Source organism: Canis aureus, chromosome 1, assembly GCF_053574225.1.
Source record: "Canis aureus isolate CA01 chromosome 1, VMU_Caureus_v.1.0, whole genome shotgun sequence".
In the NCBI taxonomy this organism is placed as follows: domain Eukaryota; kingdom Metazoa; phylum Chordata; class Mammalia; order Carnivora; family Canidae; genus Canis; species Canis aureus.
The window spans coordinates 73,039,177-73,060,535 of record NC_135611.1 but is presented as its reverse complement, the minus strand read 5'-3'; the positions used below and the strand labels follow the sequence as shown (position 1 = coordinate 73,060,535).

The window sequence follows — 21,359 nt, the reverse complement described above, 5'->3', positions numbered from 1 at the left end:
AGCAGGCAGGGTGAGCAGGTTTAGGATCGGCTGGTTTGAATGGCTTCTGAAGACTGGGGCAGAGGGAAGGTCAGGAGTTGTCGGATACCTGGCCCTGGGGTGATGGCGACAGAAGAATAGTGGCCCCAGGTGTGAGAGCCTGATAGGGGAGAGCATGATCTGGGCTCTGGGTTGGTGGGCTTCCATGGGAAAGGGACTTGGGCAGGTGAGGTGTTTATCTCTAGGAGCCTCCATGATCAGCAAGGCCCCAAAGATCAAAGCATCAGAATATAAAATTAAAAAGACCTGAGTAATACAGACAGTACATTGACTTTGGATGATAAAACACATTGCCCTCTCTCTTCCCACATCCTCTGTCTCTGCCTCTCCTTTTCCTTTTTCCTGCCCCTTCTCCCTCCCACCTCATCTCTTTGTTTTCCTGCCCCTTTTAACGGAGGACTCAGCATTAACTAGAGCAATCTGCATCCCACTTTCCTTTTGTAAATAAAAAATTCACAGGGGGTATTAAAAACCTAATATGATGAGGATGATAGTGATGATGATGATGACGACAAAGCCAAACCCAACACTAGTGTCCTAACAAACCTTTTACTTCTGATCCACTGGCTGATTCCTCGGGAAGAGGTTCATTTCCTTCTCTAGACGAGCACTATCCACCGGAGCTTTCTGTGATGATGGGAATGTTCTCAGTCTGCACCGTGAAATCTGGTAGCCGCTAGCCACTGGTAGCTATTGAGTATTCAAAATGTAACTACTAGTGAGACTGAGGAACCGGATTTTCAATTTTGGCTCATGTGACGTTAAATGGAAGCAGCCACCCATGGTTAGTGGCCACGGTGTAGATAGTGCAGGTGTGGCAACAATATTACCGGAGAGGTCCACACATTCTTCTAAGCACTTTACTTGGGACTCCATCAGATAAGAGCTGTTATTATACATTCTATAGAAAACAGTAAGGAAACACAGAGTAAGTCAGTTGCCCAAGGTCACACAGCTGGCCAATCGGGGTTCACACCCAGGCAGCTTGGCTACAGACCTTTTTTGGGCCTCCCTTGGCTTTGAGGGCCAGACTTCTTTCCTAAACTCCAACCTTTCTTTTTCACGAGTGCTGAAGCGAAAAGGCCTGTGAACCTCTCTGAACCTCAGTAGCATCATCTGTAATAGAGGAATGATCATTTTCTCCCCCCATGGATTTTTTTTTCAGAGGGAATGAGTGAGAGCGTCCTGGCTTTTTGTTTTCTCTCTCACCATTTTGTGGACATCTTTCCAATTCCTGTGTCCATTCTGCAAAATATAAGCTTGCTAACATTATCAATAAAAGACATTTGGTTATTGACAAATTGAATTGATTTACATCTTTTTTTTATAATACTAAAATGCAGGAATTGCTTCTTTTTTTAAAAAAAAGATTTTATTTATTTATTCATGAGAGACACACACAGAGAGAGAGAGAGAGAGAGAGGCAGAGACACAGGCAGAGAGAGAAGCAGGCCCCAATCAGGGAGCCTGATGTGGGACTCGATCCCCGGACTCCAGAACCAGGCCCTGGGCCAAAGGCAGGCGTTAACCCACTGAGCCACCCAGGGATCCCCCAGAAATTGCTTCTTTGATCTTGCAACTACCAAAGTTGCATAATCAGAATTTCCTTGCTGATGCACAGAGGAAGGCATGGCATTGTCCTCATGTGTGGTTTGTATTTATTTTCTTTTGGGAAACCATTTCTGAACCTGTGTGCTCTGTATTTGGCTGTCACCCTGGGGAGCACGGTGCTGATTATTCTCTTAGTCTGTGAGCATCTCCAACGCCCGAGCCTTCCCCGGAGTATGTCAGAGTCTGGTTCTACTTTGCGCGGCTGCTGTCCATGCAGGGTTGTAAAGAATGCACTTAGGAGCTTACCACCTAGAGTAAATGAAATCTTCAGTAGGTGGTTGGTTTGGGCTGTCCTCAGGATATTTAAGAATAGACAACTCTGAGATGAAGAAAGACCTCTTCTGGTTTTAAATAGACATTTCACAGAACTTTAATTAGTTTTATCAATAGGTTCGAGTGATAAAATGTCTCTCATCTTAAACAGTGAACATTTCAGTATGAAGTACTGTTCTCTTTCTCCTAGAGTTAAGTTTTCTTTTAGAACACTTTATATTAACTTGGCTTTTAAGTCCTTGGCAGCATCATCCTGTGATCATACCATCATCAGTGGAGCCCCAAAAGACATCAGGCTGTGGGCATGGTAACTTTTCCACGTTTTATTTTGAAGATTTTCAACTCTAGACAAAAATTTAAAAAGAAAAAAACAAAACAAAACATGTATCATGAGTACCCTTGTATACGTGACCTAAGTTCCAGAATGAATGTTTTGCTGTATTTACTTTACCACATACCTGTTCATGCATCCAGAGCTGTTATCACACCATCTTCATTTTTAATGTATTTCGGAGTAAATTGTGGGTATCAGTCCACCCCACCCCTTGAACACTTCAGTGTGCATATCATCCCCTGGGGTTCAGTATTGGCTTATGGTTCTTCTTATGTGTGGTGCATTTTACACATAATGAAATACACGAATCCTTAGCGCATCTCTTGATGAGCTTTGACACCTGTGTCACCCAGACCCCTGTCTAGATAATCACAGAATATTCACATGGCCCCAGAAAGTTCCCTCCTGTCCCTTATGCATTCCCACCCCCCACTCCAAAGGAAACCCCTGTTCTGGTTCTTTTCACTGTGTTTTTGCTTAACCTGTTCTAGAACTCAATGTAGGGGAAATCACATAGGATGTCCTCTTTTGTGGGAGGCCTGTGTTATCAGCTGGAGAGTGTGCTGGGGCTGCCATAACAACGTACCTGAGAGGGACGCTTAAGTGATAGGAATGTGTTGTCCCACAGTTCCAGAGGGTAGAGTCCAAGTTCAAAGTACAGGGAGGGCCGTGCTCCCCTGAAGGCACCAGGGAAGGATGTATATCAGACCTCTCCTCTCCTTGGCTTGTGACAGCAGACCTTCAGTCTCCACCTGGCGCCCTCCCTGTACATGTGTCACTGTGCCCAAATCTTTTCTTTTTATAAGGACATGAATCATACTGGATTAGGGGGCCACCTTTCCACACGGTGACCTCATCTGAACTCATGACATCTGCAGTGGGCTTACAACTTAAACAGAGGAATTTGGGGGACAAAATTCAACCCACAACATCAACCAATGATGTTGAGATTGGTGTAGGTGGTTGCCTGTGTCCATAATTTGTTCCTTGTTGCCGAGTAGTTTCTCATCATATAAAGTAAGCAGTGTGTTTTTTGTTTTAACTTTCATGCTTTTTAAAATTAAAAAATTTTTGAGTGAGGTTGACCCACAATGTGACATTAATTTCAGGTGTACAACATAGTGATTTGATAGGCGTATGCTTTATGCTGTGCTCACCCCGAGTGTCACTGCCATCTGTCCCCTTATCCTTGACTGTGGTCCTTATGCTGTGCCTTTTACACCTGTGCCTTCTTCACCCCGTAACTAGAGGCCCATACCTCCCATTCCCCTTCACCCAGTTTGCTTAACTCCTACTGCCCCTCCTCCTTTGGCAACCACGAGTTTGTTCTCTGTATTTATAGGTTTGATTTGGCTTTTTGTTTATTTCATTTTTTGAAGGATCCACTTATGAGTGAAATCATCTGATTTGTCTTTCTCAGTCTGACTTAGTATCATACCCTCTATGTCCAGCCATGCTGTACACGATCTTCTTTTTTGGTGGCTGCGTAATACTCCACATCTTCCTTGTCCATCTAGTGGTGGACATTTGGGTTGCTTCCATATTTTGGCCTCTGTGTAATACTGCAGTGAACATAGTGGTGCATGTATTTTTGTGTGTGTTTTTTTGCATGTATCTTTTTGAATTAGTGTTTTTGCTTTCTTTGAGTAGATACCCAAAGTGGAATTATTGAATCATGTGGTGTCTCTATTTTGAATTTTTTGAGGAACCTCCATTCTATTTTCCACAGTGGCTGCACCGATTTACATTCCCACCCAACAGTGCACAGGGGTTCCTTTTTCTCCACATCCTTGCCAACACTTGTTATTTCTTGTCCTTTTTATTTTGACCATTCTAGTGGGTATAAGGTAATATCTCATTGTGGTTTTGATTTACACTTTCCTGCTGATTAGGGATGTTGTGCATCTTTTTTTTTTTTAATTTTATTTATTTATTCATAGAGATGCAGAGAGAGAGAGAAGCAGAGACACAGGCAGAGGGAGAAGCAGGCTCCATGCAGGGAGCCTGACGTGGGACTCGATCCAGGGTCTCCTGGATCACGCCCTGGGCGGCAGACGGCACTAAACCGCTGCGCCACCGGGGCTGCCCGGATGTTGTGCATCTTTTCACGTCTCTGTTGGCCATTTGTCTTCTTTGCAAAAAATATCTATTCAGATCCTCTGCCCATTTTTAATTTTTTTGATGTTGCATTGCATAAATTCTTTGTATAGTTCATATATAACCCTTTCTTGAATATATCTTTTGCAAATACCTTCTCCCACTCAGTAGATTGTCTTTTTGTTTTGTTGATGATTTCCTTTGCAGGGCAAAAGCTTTTTATTTTGCTGTAGTCCTGATAATTTATTTTTGTTTTTGTTTCCTTTGCCTTAGGAGACATCTAGAGAAATATTGCTGTGGCCAGTGTCTGAGAAATTGCTGCCTGTATTCTCTTCTAGAATTTTTATGGTTTCAGGTCTCACATTTAGGTCTTTAGCCCATTGTGAGTTTATTTTTGTGTCTGGTGTTAAAAGGTGGTCCAGTTTCATTCTTTCATTCTTTTTACATGTCCATAAACTGCAGTTTGTTTAGCTGTTACCTTGTTGGTGGACACTCATTTTGGTTATTGTGAATAAAGCTGCTCGGTACATTCCAGAACAAGTCTTTTTGTGGACACAAGTTTTTGTTTCTCTTAGAGATATACCTAGGTGTGGAATGGCTGGCTCATCCCCTTTCAGCTGTAACCTCCTCAGTTTCAGTGGTAAATCTCTGGGCTTGTATTTTTACATGTAACAAAGATTATTAAACTAATCTCTAAGAAAATAGCTCAAAATTTGTGCATTTTTCTACAATTATAACCAAGAGATGGAGAACTCCCAGCATGTCAGGTCTTATCAGTTGGTCATCTCTACAGTAAGCGTTGAATGTGTGCTGTGAAGACAGAGGGAAAGTGGAAGAACAGGGGAACTTCATATTTGCTGAAAAGTGGCTCCTATAGAATGATTGACGTTTGGCCACAGATATTTCTTTACAACATGGTAGGTACTTAATTAGTCTCTACTTAATTGATAGTGAAGGAGGTTCGGCAGATTTGGTGGGCCTGTGGGTGGGTGATATGTGTAGTATTTAGTGAAGGTTCATTTTGCCGGATAAGCAAAGCACCAGGTACATAAAGCATTGGGGGTTTGGGGTTGGGAGCAAGTGTGCCAGCCTCCTTTGTCCTTTGGATAAAACTTAAACGCATTTGAGTTCCAATTGGACTGAGGCAGTGTTCGCTGTAGGACTCAGCAGGGGTGGGGGGTAGGATTCGAGATAGCACATGTGTGCATGTGTTTGATCCCCCTGAGACCCTGAGGGAGTGCTAGTGTGACTACCAGGACAGCGGGGGCACTGAGCTGAGAACGGAAGTGATTTCTCATGTCTGAAATGGAAATTCAGGGAAGGGAGACCCCTCTGAGCCAAGGAAAGGAGAGACAAAATGGGCTCGGTGTGGTGCCAGGGGACCTGAGCTGGCTTGTGAAGTAAGCAGAACCTGAGTGGGGCTCGACTTCATCTAGAGATATGCAGAATTTAGAAATGAGCAGAGGGTGACTGGGGAGCCCAGAACCCATGCACGATGAGGGGGCAGGGCCAGAGGACAAGGCTGGGTGGCCGGGGGCTCCAGACTTCCAGACCAGCAGAGAAGAGTCTGCACCCCTGTGTCATCTCAGAGATCTGGAATCAGGAGCAAGGATGAGGTGTCCCCCCATCCAGAGCAGCAATACTCAGGAAGGCAAAGACAAAGGTAGAAATCTTGAGGAGCCTGAGGAAAGGTCCCCCCTCACCGACATGGAAGCCAGAGGGTTTGGTCCTAGGGTTGGGGGCTTATCTTGGGATAGATGTGGAAGGGTGTTCCTTCCCAGGTCAGAGGAGCCCAGCCAGTGGGCTGCAGCCTCAAGCACTGCTGGCGCAGAGTCCAGTCAAGAGGTGGCAATTACAAATGTTGGATCCTGCTTCTTAAAACTACACAGTCTTCATGACCCTTTATTTAGGTTCTAAGCCAGGACCCGTTGGTCTCCCTATAAGGTTAGTGATAAAATCCTTAAAAACCCAGTGGCTGAGGGCGTTACCTGGGACAGCAAAGATGAAAGGAGTTGGGGAGATTGTCCTGGTCCCCAGGACTGTGGTGACAGCTGATGAAGGAAGGGAAGCAGCCACAGTCCCCCAGACCTGTGGGGGAAAAGGGGACATGAGGCTCCCTGGGCATCCTTGGGGGCTGGCCCATCAGGATACCCCTGAACCTGCAAAGGGGAAGTGATCAGCTCCAGGAACTTCTTCAGGGCAGCTCAGGCCCTGATACACAGGCACAGAGAAGCTGTAACAAAACCAGTGGTGTAGCCACAGGACCCCGAAGGAGGATCTTGAAGATAATCATCAGCATGTGTTGTCATATCCCTGGGGGTGCACTATAGGTAGACACGCGAGCCTGAGCCTGAAGCAGATGCGGGGTTTCAGATGCCTCTGTGGGACTGCGATCTGCAGGGGAATCTAGATGAACCCCACTTCGGGTAATCTCAGCTGCCAGTCAGCCTGGGGCCTCGTGGGCCTGGAGTCTCCGTGATAACCGTGATCAGGTTCTGGGCTCACCTTGGGGCCATGTAACTCTTCTGTCCAAGCCCTTTCCCCCCCGCCCCCCTAAGTGGCTCACTTTTCAGTGCTAGTCATAGAAATGTGACACTGTCTGGGGCCCATCCTCTCGGGGACCAGCAGAGAGTGGGCAGGAGATGCTGAGGCCAGCGGCCGCTCCTGAGTTGTGGGGAGTTGGTTCGGTGAGGCTTTCTGGAACACCGCATCTCTGGTCGGAGCCTCCCAGGGCTTCCTTCCCAGCCCTGCTGCCATCCCAGAGGAGAGAGGGAACAGGAGTGTGGGCCAGGCAGTGACAGGAATCCCACTGTCTGGCAAATAGGGAAGAAGCTTGTGTACCATTAGAGTTTGTGAAACTCCTCACGCAGCAGACCTTTCTCCTAGTACCCTGGCAGATATGGGCCCCAGTAACATCTCTTTTTGCAAAAACATGCAGAAAAATCAAGACAACTTTTCAAAAATTTGTAGTAAGATGTACATTCCATAAAATTGATCATGTTGACCACTTGGAGTGACAGTTCATTGCCATTAAGTACATTCACAATGACACGTGACCATCACCACCAGAACTTTTTATCTTTCCCATCTGAAACTCTGTACCCATGAAACATTAACTCCTCATTCCCATCCTTCCTCCCAGCCCTTGGTAACCACCATTCCACTTTCTGCCTCTGAATTTAAGACCACTCTTGAGAAGATGTGTCTTGTTCTTGATGTTGATATTTAAAATCCAGCCAGTCAACTAAGCCAAGCAGAACCCCTTTCATCAGACTCTTCAAGTATTTTCTTTCTTGACTCTTTGTCTCTGACGTGGGGTGGGGCTGGGGGAATGGGGCCTATTTGACATCGACACAACAGTCTCTGACATCCCCTAGCCTTCTGTCCATATGTATCTGAATAATTATAACACATGGCAGATTATCCACTTATGTGGCCTTTTCTTCCATCTGACTCTGAGCTCCTTAAGAACATAGACCCTGTCTAATTTGTCCTTGAATCCCCAACAGTGAGCACTATGTGTGGCACATATGGTGCTAAATATGTATTTTTTCTAAAGCTCCATAGATGAGGGGGAGGAGGAGAGGATAAGGAAGGCAAAGGATGAGCCATGCAGCCCATGGGTGAAAAGTGGTGGTGGTGGGGGGGGGGACGGGAAATGCCCCCAGTTTGTGCCTTCTACTGAGTTTTGTCATGTTATTGTAATAAAAGTTTTGGGTGGGGAAACTTAGCTATAAATTAAGTGAACTCTAAACTTTTGGGGAATGCCTCTAAGAACTATATACCTCCTTCTCAGAAAAATGGCCTCAGATACTCAAACACATAACCCACAGTCTCAGCTGACTCACAGCTCCCCCTGCCCCCATGCCTCTTACCCCCAGGTCAGAAATCCTGTGCCAAGGAGCAAAAAATAGGCAAAATGCTTATTTTCATCTAAGTAGCTTATTAGTTCATAAAGAGCTACTGATTCATTGAGATTTCGAGCTTGGTTTTACCATCAGTAATCTCTTCAACAAGCATATGGAAGTCAAAGGAAGTTATTCTTGAATACAGCTGCATTGCTGATGCTTTGAAGGGTTCTTGTTGCTGACTACTGTTTTTTAAATTATTATTCCCATTTTTTGAAATGCCTCAAGCCATTAATTTAAACAATTTTGACATAGTGGAAGAAACTGTAAAAAAAAAAAAAAAAGTGATACCAATGAGAGAGAGAGTGCGTGCTTCACTTCATATAGAAAATTTAATTTAAAGGAAAAAAAACCCTTTCCCTCTAGACATAACCGACTAAGGTAGAATGTTCCCTCTGACCCAGCAGGGAGATGGGGGACCCAACCTACCAGCTCTATACACTAAGCTTCTACTGCCACGTGACTTAGGATGCCCACTTAGCTCCCTTGTCAGGAAAGTACCAGGTGGTCCTTAGTGGGGGCATCCAGGGACACTGCTGATCTCCATGGCAACTTGGGCCTAAGCAAGCAAAGCCTGTGGACAATACTGGGCCTGCTGAGTATTCTGGAAGGGATGGAGGTGGCTGCCCTGCCCTGGCTTCCTGGGCCACCTCCTCCAGACACCCAGAACAGGAGGCTTCTGCTCTAGGCTACAGCTGGTTCTCTGGGAAGTCTTGAAAGAACAACTCAGCTGGTAACAAGTTCTCTGCCACGATCTGCAGCGAGGCTATTAACAATGTCTCTGTAGACAGATCAACTCCCCCCACGGTGGAGTGGGTGGGGTGAGCTCTGTGCTCAGGCAGCCTCACTATTATGACTCTTAAGGACTTAAGGCGTTTACATAACATCCCCTTTTCTCAGCAAAGCAAGTTCCTTATTTCTGAACTTCATGGTCCCAGAAGACACAGTTCCTGATCTTAGCTGCCCAGTTAGAGTATTCCCATAATATGGCACACATTCTTGAGGACACGTTCCATCAGGAAGCAGTTAGGTCGATGCTAAGCCCTGTCTTAACCTTCTGTATCTGTTCTTTCTTTTGTCCCCTATCTTGTCTCTCATGGACACAGGGAGAACATGGCAATGACACCCTGGGGTCATCTGGTACCCTTCCTCAAGAAATATTAATAACTTGATAAACAAGACCAATAAAGATGATTAATGAAATTCTGAGCCCCACACTTAAAAAAATCAAGCACTCTCAGCACCTCAAAACTTACTGTTAAGCACAGATATGCAATCATCCAAATGCATGCTATTAAAAAATTGCTAGCTACTAAAAGGTAAGTAGGTGAGTTCCATGTGAATAAAATTCAGGAGTGCATGGGGGAGTTATTATTTAAAGGAATGGAGGTAGTCATGGTGCTCCACTGTGGGAGATACTGTTTTATTCTTATAAAGACAAATAAAGAAAATAAGGTATCATGAAAGAAGAGGAGCAAATGTGATCATCATAATGACTGCGGAGGAGCAGATGAGGGGCTGTGTATTTGCATTCAAAGCTTAGTCATGCGGACTCCTCTCCTGAAATAAGAGAAGGCGGGTGGGGTGGACATTTCATCCACTCTGACTGCCGAGGCTGAGCCCCGATGCGGGTCGGGCATCGTGCTGAGTGCTTTTCCACGTGCTGCCACTCAGCCCTTGAGGTGAACTGTAGTGTTCCTTTCATGGGTGAGAAACTGAGGCACAGAGAGGTGAAGTACTTGCTCGGGCTTCCCTCAGGAAAGGTGACCAGGCTCAGGGAGGAGCCCAGCAGGCAGACAGCTTCTCGTGCTGCTGTCATGGGCTTCCTTCCGTTAGCTCTCCGGCTCACTGATCTCCTCTCTGGATGCTGCCCAGCTGCCCGGCCCTGGGGCTGCGGCAGTGGGCGAGACCGCCTGAGCCCATGGTGCTCATATCTGGTGTGCCGGGGAGCTGGCAGGGGCAGGGCGGGGCAGGGCAGGGCAGTCCCGCTGAAACCCTCTGACGTCCCCTCAGCTGCCTGTTCTTGGAGGAGAGCCTTGGGCTCTGAGGAGTGAACCCATTTGCCCAAGGCCGGGATACTTAGAGATTTCCACCGTGGGCCTTTGTGGGCCCCACCGCCCAGCCCCTCAGGAGGATGGATAGCCTCCTCAAGTTTTTAGTTCAGGAGGTAGCAGGATTGCTTTTCCTTGTCATCACTCTCACTAAGGGACAATAATGGGAAGGACTTGCTCCTGTCTGGCTGCATGCAGGAGGCCTGTCACATGTGTGTGGGGGGGACCCAGGGGCTTAGTCTCAGGCCACGTCCAAGTTTGTGTTCTGTGAGGGGCCAGCCTGGTAGGTGGGGTGGAGGCCAGAAGAGTTTCCTGGGATCTGGGGGAGGAGGTGGATGGAGGATCTCGGGCCCTCAGCTGCTCACATCCCCTAAGGAAAGAGGAAGAGCAAGGCCTAGTCTCTACCCGATGCTCCCCACCCAGCCCTGCTCTGCCATGAGGAGGGGGCAGTGCCTTTCTCAGCCTGCCACTTCTCACAGCTCAGTGTCTGGCTCTATGGGACCAGTGATTTTCAGACCCTTTCTGGTCCTAGAGTCCTTTATTCAAAGGGACTGTTACTTGGCAGCCTCACCTCCACCAGGAAGACCTCTGAGGAAAGCAGGACCCTTCTGAGAAGGGTCCAGAGACACCGTGACTGAGGCGGGAGGATTGCTGCCTTTCCCTGCCCATCCTGTTCCTTACTCTCTTCGTGGGCCACTTCCTCATCCTTCTGAATGCAGAGCCTTCCTCTCAGAAAGAAAATTGCAGTTTTCTTTCTGTGGCTCAAAGAATCCTCTTCTGTGAGCTCTAAAACCACACAGATTCAGAAATTACACATTTAAGGTAACATTGAATGTTCATAGGTCTTATCGACATGATTTGGGGACAAAGTCATTAGATTCTTTTTCTATTTCCCACAGAATCCCCCACTTATTACTTTTAAACCATTACTCCTTGTGAAGGAATCTATTAAAATAAAATGTACAGGGTTTTTAAAAATACCTAATCCTTTAGACAAGTGTGTGTCTTGAAAAAGTCAGCTAACGATCCTTCGAGTGCTTTCCTTGCTTCATCTACCTGGCTTAATCAGTTTTTCATTTAAATTTTAACAGCCAGAATCATGAGGAAGAGCCCAATGTGGTAACTGGTAGTTAGCCCGCCCAGGTCCGCTGATCCCGTCACCCGCTCCATGGAAGCCAAGTACAGAGGCAGGCAATCTCTGCTCCCACATCCTGGTCATGGGATCCTATGTGCACAGAGTCTCAACCTGTCAGTACCTTCCCTGAAGCATACCATGGAGATCTGATCCAAGTGGGTCATGCCCTTTGTCACCAGCAGCCCACTGGGCAGCAAAACTTCCAGATAAACCCATAGACCAAAGGGAGAAATAAAGCCTAAAAAAGAAACGAAAGGTATATTTTAATAAATCGCAAAAAAAACCCTTAAATAAATAAAGGATTTTGGAATCCTTGAATATACCTAAACATGTGTATCTGTCCGCGCACAAGTACACTGAACAGTATGCTTATACACGTGACCACCTGCACACACATATACTTGTGTATCTGTCTGCACACACACACGTGCATGTGTCTAGCAGATCTTAGACATGCAAGGTGCATGCAGGACAGTCTTTGCAGGTAAACATCCCTTCTGATGGAAATGAACAATTTCTGGTCACGGCTGGTCCCTGGGTCCCTGCTTGTCTCTGGCTGCAGAGTCCTTGTGGGGAAAGGCTGGGATCATAGGGGCTTCTGTTGATACGGGCAGCACTTTCCTTCTGCGAATTCCCCACTGGACTCGTTGGTGGGCCTGCCGGAGCCACGAGGAGGCTCATTCAGAGCCCGTTCTGGGCTCCACCCACCCTTGTGGGTTTCTAGTCCCACACGTCCTGTGGGTACATTCCTGACAGGCAGCTCGGTCACAGTGCCTGGTGGGCTCCCTGGAGGTGCTGTCCTTCTTCAGCACATCCTGGGGATGGGGAAGGTGGATGATGGTGCAAGTAAGTGATTCGGGTTCTCTCTCTGCGAGCAGTCACAAATGTATGTGAGTTTGTGTGCATGCTTGCAGCAGTTGCACCCCCTTTTCTCTCCCCAATCTAATAGCCAGTATACAGACTCCTCACAATGGCCAGACGTGTGTGCTTGTGAGTACGATCTCATTTACTCCACTTAGGTGCTGAACTATCCTTATTTTACAAAAGAGGACACAGAGACCATCATATATCATTACCAGTTCCATCATATATCATTACCAGGTTCCCACAGCCCTGGGGAAGCTGCTTTCATCAGAGTATAGCAAATAGTGTGGAGTCCCGTGCAGCAGAGCTTTCTGCAATTATAGAAATGGTCTGTGCCGTCCCATGTGGTGGCTTAGATGTTCCTTTTCGAGGCTGACTACTATTCCATTATACGTATATACCATTTCCTTTATCCGTGTACACATTGGTGGACATTTGGGTAGCATTCTATCTTTTCCTCTGATTTCCCCCCAAATACGATATGTAATTAAAATTAGACAATTACTTTATTTGATGACAAGCAGTTTGTGCTTATTTCATATTTTAAGAGCCACAAGAGTTAAGCCTCTGTATTTTCTCCTATCATCACCCCAAAATGTGCCACATATGTTTGTTTACCCAGAGTGGGTTTTTGTTTAATGTAACTGTCCATTGACTGTTCAGTTCTCTGGGTCATAGACTTTCCATAGAAAAAAGAGATGACCCAGGCCTGCCTAGGGGATGCCCCTGCGTGAATGGCAGGTTAGATAGGCATGGCATTCGGGTAGCGTTTTATGTTAGGTAGTAGTAGTTTAGCCAAGTTAAAGATTTATCTCTACAAAAGGGGGAGGCGGGGTGACATGGCAGTCTCTTGGTGCCATTGGAGACTCAGACTCCTTTTGGGTTCCTGCCCTGCCATCCTTTGGGGTCACTGGCATCTGTGAGTTTCCCTGTGGCCACTGGAGCCCTACGCACTGTTCCCATGGTTTAGGCAAGAGGAAAAGAAGTGGGAAGGGCGAGAAGGGATGCTAGCTTGCTTCATTGGCCTCCTTAATGGGCTTTCCTGGAAGGGCCACTGGGGCTCTGTTCACCTCTTATCAGACAAACTGTGTCAGCACGCACCCTGACCCCAACCCCAGAGCATAGGAGAAGAAGCACCTTGCTGCCCCGAATACAATTTGGTTCTAATAGGAAGACAGAAGGAGGTGAACCTGGGCAGATCTTAGACATGAGGTCCACATTCACCAGGTGGTCTTCATCATCCACCCTCTTGGGGTTTGGGTGATGGTTCCAAGAATTTAGGGCATAAGGCCCCTTTCACATGGCCTACCCTTAATACTTAGAGGCATCTGACTGCTTTGCTTTTGCTGCTAGAGCAGGCCAGCTTCCCTTTGTGAGTACAGGCTCTAACTTCTTCCAAAAATAGAGGAAAGGGATGTGTTGTATCTCTGTCTGGTCTCCGTTTCTTTGTGTGTCTGGTCATGGAGAAGTGTGGGATAAAGTCGCTGCCTGCAAGGACTCCTGTGGATGGGTCTGTTTTAAAATTCTCCAATTTAAAAAAAAAAAAAAAAAAAAATTCTCCAATTTAAATGGGTTTTAAAATGTGAAAGGGGAAAAAAAGAGTTGGCCCCTAAAAGAAGTCTCTTTCAGATGATAGTTCCATCAAACTGCAGTTTAATAAAGACACTCATTCATGGTGATTAGGCCTTCGTGAGAAAGGATGGGGGAGAGTTATTGGAGCTGGTTTGCAGAGCCTGCGATTGCACAGATACCCAGGGTTGGAGCAGACATGTAACTCAATCCTTCTGGGTGCTTTAGTGTGGGTCTGTGAAGGAAGGCACGTGGGGCTTGTTGGGACAGTAGGAAGTCCTGGCTTCTAATGGAGTGAAGTGGGAACTGGGTGGTTGGGTTGAGCCTCTGAGTGCTCAGTGGGAGCCCTGGAGAACCAATCACAGCTTCGTTTCTGAGCAGCTGGAAGCATCCAGGAGCTGGCCTTGTGGAGATGTTGCTTTAAGAACAGTGAAGAGAAACCTCATGGGGAGACTCAGGGCCAGGAGCCCACAGACCTGCTGCAGAGAGGCAGACAAGTTCAGATTCCAGGGGAAGGAGAAGACAGGCAGAAGCTGAGCTCCAAGCGACGCATTCACTAGTGTTGGGGGTCAGGCTAGTCCACAGGATCTGGCCCCGGGAAAACAACCCAGCCTTTAGATTTGGTTTTGCGACTTACTCTGGGCAAGTGGCCTTCCCTTTGCCTGTCAAGGTCAAAATTATGAGTGTGATGTCCTCAGTGGGCTGTGGGCAGTATCCTCTGCTCCCATGATCCAGACTTGGGGATGGCTATCAGAGGAATGAAGACAAAGGTCCTGTGGTAGGCAAGGAAGATAAGCCCCACACTCTCTCCCTTCATCCAGTAACTTCTGTGGCTTTCTTGCAGAGAAGGGAAGGAAAGCAGTTTCCTAAACTCAAGGCAAGCAAGAAGAAAGAAGGAGTGACTAGCCAAAAGGAAGTGAGGCGTAGTTACTAGCATTTAAGCTACTCTAAAACAGCCTGCTTACAGCGAGTCCCCCCTTTCTAAAATGTAGCAGTTAAAGATACGTATGTGTTCACTGTAGTTATAGGAAGTTAGGGTGGGCAGGGCTACGCCACTGTGGAACCAACAGCGCTGACGGCTGAAGTGACTTAGATGGAGGCTCTGTGTCACACGTTCGGACTCTAGGACCACCATTAATGGAGTCTTTACCATCGGGATAGTCTGAGCGGCGTTGGTGAAGGGAGAGCGTGGGGCACAATGAGGACTAGCTCTTGAAGCTTCAGCTAGGAACCAACACGGGTACTTACTCCAGCTCCCATTTCCTTGGCCAAAAGAAGTCACATGGCCACAGCTCACCTGACAGACATGGCGGTGCCCTCCCACCCTGTGCTGGTGGAAAGGATGCTGAAGAGTGAGGAAAAGCATTGCCATAGGAGTTAGTTTGGTAAAGGGTTATATTTTTACAGAGAAAGGGTCAGGAACTTGGTCATTGCTAACCCAAGAACCTACATTGTTTACACACCTGAAGAAAGTTGAGATTGCCCGTATAAGCTCAGACCATACAATTTCACTTAATCTCAGGCTCAGCGTCCAGAAGGAGGTAACTCTTGCCAAGTCTAACTCAAAAAATGATAGCTTGTCAACTGCCCAAATTAGGAAGACAGATTGAAACAGTGGTCTGCTCCTGTTGCGGAGCAAAGACAGTTTGCTCTATATTAAGCTTATAGAGTGATTTAAAGAGGATTTGGCCTGGACACGATGACTCGCTCTGCTTTTTTATGGAACCTAAAGCAGACGCTAACCTCTTAGATTTATTTATGTTCTGCATGACCAATGACGGCTTTGGAGTGAAGGTGGGGAGGAGGGCAGCAGTCTGCTTGGAAACAGGTTACTCTTTGTGAAGTGGCCATGTTCCTCTCCTAAGTCATCTTGATGTTTTCTGTAAGCAATATAGACTTTTTATTCTTTTTTAAGATTTTATTTATTCGTGAGAGACACAGAGAGAGAGGCAGAGACACAGGCAGAGGGAGAAGCAGGCTCCATGTGGGGAGCCCGATGTGGGACTCCATCCCTGGACCCTGGAATCATGACCTGAGCCAAAGGCAGATGCTCAACCACTGAGCCACCCCGGTGCCCGAGACTTTTTATTTTTTATGAACTGTACCTTTGAGCATTCTCTCTTGGTAAACTCCAATTCCTAAGTGTATAAGTATGTGCATTTGTGAGAATTTAATCCACGTGAGTTTATTAAACACCCACTGGGAAAAAACATGGGAATAGCCATTAGGGGCACAAAGGCAAACAGGACTGTAAACTCCTTGAATGCTTTCAAATTTAAGGGGCTCACAGATAAAGTGTGAACACAGGCACTAATCATGTATCTTTCCACTTGGGTGGATTGTAATATTCATGGCCCCCAAGGAACCATGCCTCCCTGTGCTTCACCCCGTGGCAGTTTGGCTCTGCCACTCTTCCTGACCCCTTGAATCGGGGCAGGCCTGTGATTTGCTCTGACCAGCCACGTCCTGCAGAAGGGATGCTGTGTGACTCGTAAGGCTCTCTTGGAACACGTCACCATCATGTAATGATGATCTGAGTAGCCTCCCTGGAAGTGGAGTGAGAGACCCAGCTGACAGCCAGCACTCACCACCAGCACCAGCCAGTCCCACTGAGCTACAGACCCGTGGATGTGCCCAGCCAGCACCTCAAGGTGTGGATGACCTGCCCAACTGAGCCCGGTCCATGTTGCAACCCATAGAACTGAGAGCCAGGCACAGTTTTTATTTGGGCCACTGAGTTGAGTGGTTTTGTTCCCAGTGATTGACCATGACGGCCACACAGACCTTCTTACCATTCTCCAGTATGTCATGATTCTTGGCATCTTCTCGCACATGTTATTCCTCTAGTCTAGAATCTCCATGCTTGGAACTTTTTCCTGTCTTCAAGATCCAGGTGCCCTCGAGACACATCTCTGTGATTCTCCAGAGCCCTCGAGACACATCTCTGTGATTGGCACTTTCTCCATGGTCCTCTGGTTGTTGACAGGTTGGTATCTCCCATCGGATGCCAACCGCCCAGGGAAAGAGGCTGTTTCCTGTCCTTCACTGACTCTTCCTGTCCATCACTGACTTACTCAGCTCCTGACACAGAGTGGGCATTGGGGGGGCGGGGTCCATTGGGTGAGAAGGCACAGAGAACAACTACTATGTGAGACTGAGCACTGCACTGGGGGTGTTAGGATGTGGCTGTAAATCCTGGGTATAAATGGATACCGTTCAGCAGTGCTTCTCAAGCTTTATTAATGTGCACATGAATCACCTGAGACCTGGTCAAATGCAACTTTTGATTTAGTAGATTTGGGAGGGGCCTGAAAATCTGCATGTCTGACAAACTCCCACAGTCTACACTTTGAATAGCAAGGCCACAGAAGATAATTCATGTGCCCAAGAAAGATGATCAGTAGTAACATAGGTCCTCAGTGGTTCCTGAAGAAAAATAATAGGGATGAGACTTGACAGTAGTGCCCATTGCCCACAAAGTTTAGAATGTGATGACCAAAGGGAGCCTGATCGTTTTAAGGGTGTTCCAGTTGAAGAGAGATGATAAAAGGAGATAAATATTCTGGAGAAAAGGAAGACTCTAAATAAGCTCAGATTGTGAGAGGGTCTACCAAAAATGAAGTGGGAGCGCATCAAGTATATAAGTACTGTTCACTGCAGTGGACTATACCTGGCTGATTATGAGAAATACAAATACAGAAACAAGCAAAACAGTTTTTTATACCTGTGTTTTGAACAAAAGGAACTAGGATGGGGTGGATAGATACACTGGCTAGGGCCTTAGGAGGATGAAAGGAAAGCAGTGAACATGAGGGAGTGGTCATATCAGGCCAAATTTTCTTTTTTTTTTTTTTTTTCCTGAAGATTTTTTTTTAAAAGAAATCTCTACATTCAATGTGGGGCTTGAACTCACAACCCTGAGATCAAGAGTCACATGCTTTTGAGAGACACCTAACTCTGGGAAATGAACAAGGGGTAGAGGAAAGGGAGGTGGGTGGGGGGATGGGGTGATTGAGTGACGGGCACTGAGGGGGGCACTTGATGGGATGAGCACTGGGTGTTATGCTATATGTTGGCAAATTGAACTTCAATTAAAAAAAAAAAAAAAAAGAGTCGCATGCTTTACTAACTGAGCTAGCCAGGCGCCCCCAATCCATTTTCTTCTTTGAAAACATCAGTGGACAGTTGAACAGAGAAATGTAGTCCTGGTACACAGGGGGTGTCAGGAGGTTGTTAGACAGTGTCCTTCCTGGGACGGATCCTTGTGGTCTTGTGTGCTCTAAGCACATGAGCTGATATCTGTACATTGGAGTGACTAGTTAAAAAGTGAAATAGCAAGAAAGCTGATTAATGACAGTTTACCAATGCAGAGAGAAGTGCCCAGGATTCATGTCGATAGTTTATCTGAAGGTACAGATGGACTACTTCAGTCCAGAGTTCCTTCCAAAACAAATTATTACGAGATTAAGATATACTCTTTGTATTGGCAAAGCAAGTGAAGGCAAAGTGGAAGGGATGTGGCGGACGTTAGAAATGCCTGTATCTTCTCCAGTGGTTACTGGTGCCAAGTCAATCTGTAGCTGATTATTGTCTTGAATATGTACTGAAATTAGCTGCATAGCAGGCCATCTGCTGTCTCCTCCAGACTTGGTTGATAGGCCTTGGATAGGGGAAATCCTGCCAAAATGCAAATAACCTACTAAACTAATAATAGAGAGAAAGATAAGGTCTGTAAGGGGGTGGGGGAGGGATAAGGGACTAGCTTCTCAGCTCTTCTATGTCTTTCCTCCCTCCTGTGTTTCTTGGGGAGGGACCAGGTGTGGTTCAGGAGACCCTGTCTGAATCGGAGATGCTGGGTCAGTAGGGAAGTAATGAGTCTTGGTTGTGAGAATGCATTTTGCAGCCTCCCAGACTAGTTTCTTTACGCTCAAGAGCAAGCATCCTTTTGATTTCCTTTGGTGGGCTTGCTGTGCTCAGCAGATTTGCCTTTTTCTAGGCCCCAGGAGTATAATCTCTGCTCTCAAGGGGCTACCACCTAGAGTCCCCAGGTTGCCTTCTCATTATTAATCCATGACCCACTCCACTGGGACCACTCTCATGTTGGTCCTGCACAAGCATGGCTCACATTTTCAAAATGGCAGCCTTGAACAGATTGAACAACTGTCATTTGCATATGCATACTGCTTTATAGCCTCCAAACACTTTCCTATTCACATTTAGTTCCTTTTAATACTTGTAAACACCCCAGAGAACATCACTGTTCCATTGGAAGACTAATGCTAAAGAAATGGAGGCTCCATCCCAGGAGGAGAGACAGTGGCCATCCAAGGTCTTATGCCTAACGAGTAGAAGACCGAAAATGTGATTACAAATTTCGTCATCAGTTCTGTCCTTGTAGGGTCATTAGTTAAAGAAGAGTCTGCAAAGGTAGATGCCTGTAGGCACCGGGTGATGGGGAACAGTGAGGTTTGTATCCAGCCAGAGGGTACAGGGCCACCCACATGGGCAGCCATTTTGCACCGGATTATTCTCCAGCTCTTCTAACGTGAGGCAATGCAGAGAATTAGATTTTAAAATGGAAGGTGGAGTCAGTTCTTTTCAAAACACTGTGGCTCAAAACAAAAGTCATCCACATAACCTTCAGTTTTGACCAATAGGTTAAAGTTAACATTCCCTGGTGAAAGAAGCTTAGTTTCTTTTGAGGGTTACTTGCATTTTCAAAGAGGTCTTTTTTTTTTTTTTTTAAAGCAATTTAGTTTCTAATTAATTCAGTCCATGGGGGAGATGTTTTTTCATGCGTGGCACCTTCTTGTGCCTTCTCTGGTCTCCCAGCTTCAATGAATCTTGGCTAAAGAGAGTGGGAAAATGAGGTACAGTGTGCATGGAGGTGCCTTGCAGCTAACCTGTGCTTCCCACATCCTGTCTGCTCCTGAGCCTGAACCCTGAAGGTGGCAGCCTGCCAGCATGCAGGAGGGGAGGCTGTCTAAATGTACTTTGGGTGATGGGCAGAACTCCTCTAAAAACCATTTTCTAAAATTCCTTGGGAAGGGGAAGAGAGCCATCTGAACCATGATTTATACTTTGGGGTCGTCACAAAACAGGTGCACTTTTAAATTGAGGTTTATTCATCATCTGTGCCCTGTGTTGAAAGAGGAGCTCTCCTCAGGAAGGTGCTCCTTCTGATCCTGGGCTACGGCCATGGGCTGATGAGGACCAGCTTTCATACTGAGAAAGGAGTTTTTATAGGAACACACATCAGCTCCTGAAGGGAGGTGTCAGCGTAGCAGAAGTAATTAGGAAAACATTTGGGGGAGAGGGGATCCTCTTGACGGGGGAACCACATTAGGCTATCCTTGTTCTGCATAAACATCAGTGCTTCTCAGCTGGGGCCTCTGGGGGAGTCAATGGGGAGCTTTAAAGGCCACTGCTCCTGGGGATCCCTGAGTGGCTCAGCGGTTTAGCGCCTGCATTTGGCCAGGGCATGATCCTGTCCCAGGATTGAGTCCCACATCAGGCTCCCTGCATGGAGCCTGCTTCTCCCTCTGCCTGTGTCTCTCATGAATAAATAAATAAAATCTTGGAAAAAAAAAAAGCCACTGCTTCCTGGGTCCAGTCTCAGAGTTGGGATTTCCTTGGTCCCAGGCCTGCGTGGGCACCTGCATTCTCAGCAGCTCCCCAGAACGCTGGGTGAGAGCCTCTGCTAGGCTCAGAGCACCTGGGGGGCATGTGGAACCATCCACCGCTGGGCCCCACCCCATCCATGGAACCAGTCTCAGGATCTGTATTTTTGAAGGCCCCCCCCTTCAGGCTGGCCCCAGATGATCATGGGCTTAGGTCTCGAGTGGCCTTCTGTACCCGCTGGAGTAGCACCTGACTGCAAACACACATACGTGCCATGGACACCTGAGAGATAGGAATTGTTTAGTGTCCTTCTTTGGGCAAACACTTGGGGGAAAACCAGAGTTCCTGAAACCTCAGTTAGGATCCAAAGGCTGTGGCACGGCACCCTGATTCTTCGGCTGGGGGGGTGGGGTACAGGTTGTGTTGGTGGAGGGAGGGGTGGAGCGTGGATCAGGCCAGGTATGTGGCAGCAGCTTTCTGGTTAAATGGAGTCTTTCCCTGTGAGAGGTTTACCAGCCACTGCCCTTGTGTCCTTGCTTCCTGCCCGGGATGGTGCTTGATAGACATGGTGCCAAACAGCTGTAAACACAAGACTGAGAGCTATTTATTCCTTTGCTTTGTTCTTTTTAAGACTCCAGACAACTTTGACCAAGGTGCTAAAGTCGCATTTTTATTATTCTTTTTGGATTAAAGAAATCATAAAATACGACGTGGAAACCCCTTGTAAGTGATGCTTTCCATCCTGGTGATAAAATGCTTGTGTTTCTGGGTCTTAATGAGTTAGGAAAAAGCTTATGAAATAAAAGCAGTTTGTGTTTCCTGCATCTGGTTCTTTTACCCCTTATCTTGAAAGTTTG

The 21,359-nt window shown here is 46.7% G+C and overlaps 1 protein-coding gene across 1 annotated transcript in view; it reads left to right on the top strand.

The window, feature by feature from the left end:
* The window catches only part of DAPK1 (death associated protein kinase 1), a 169,671-nt gene that overhangs the window by 40,278 nt on the left and 108,034 nt on the right, over window positions 1-21,359 (top strand). The window lies entirely within an intron of this gene.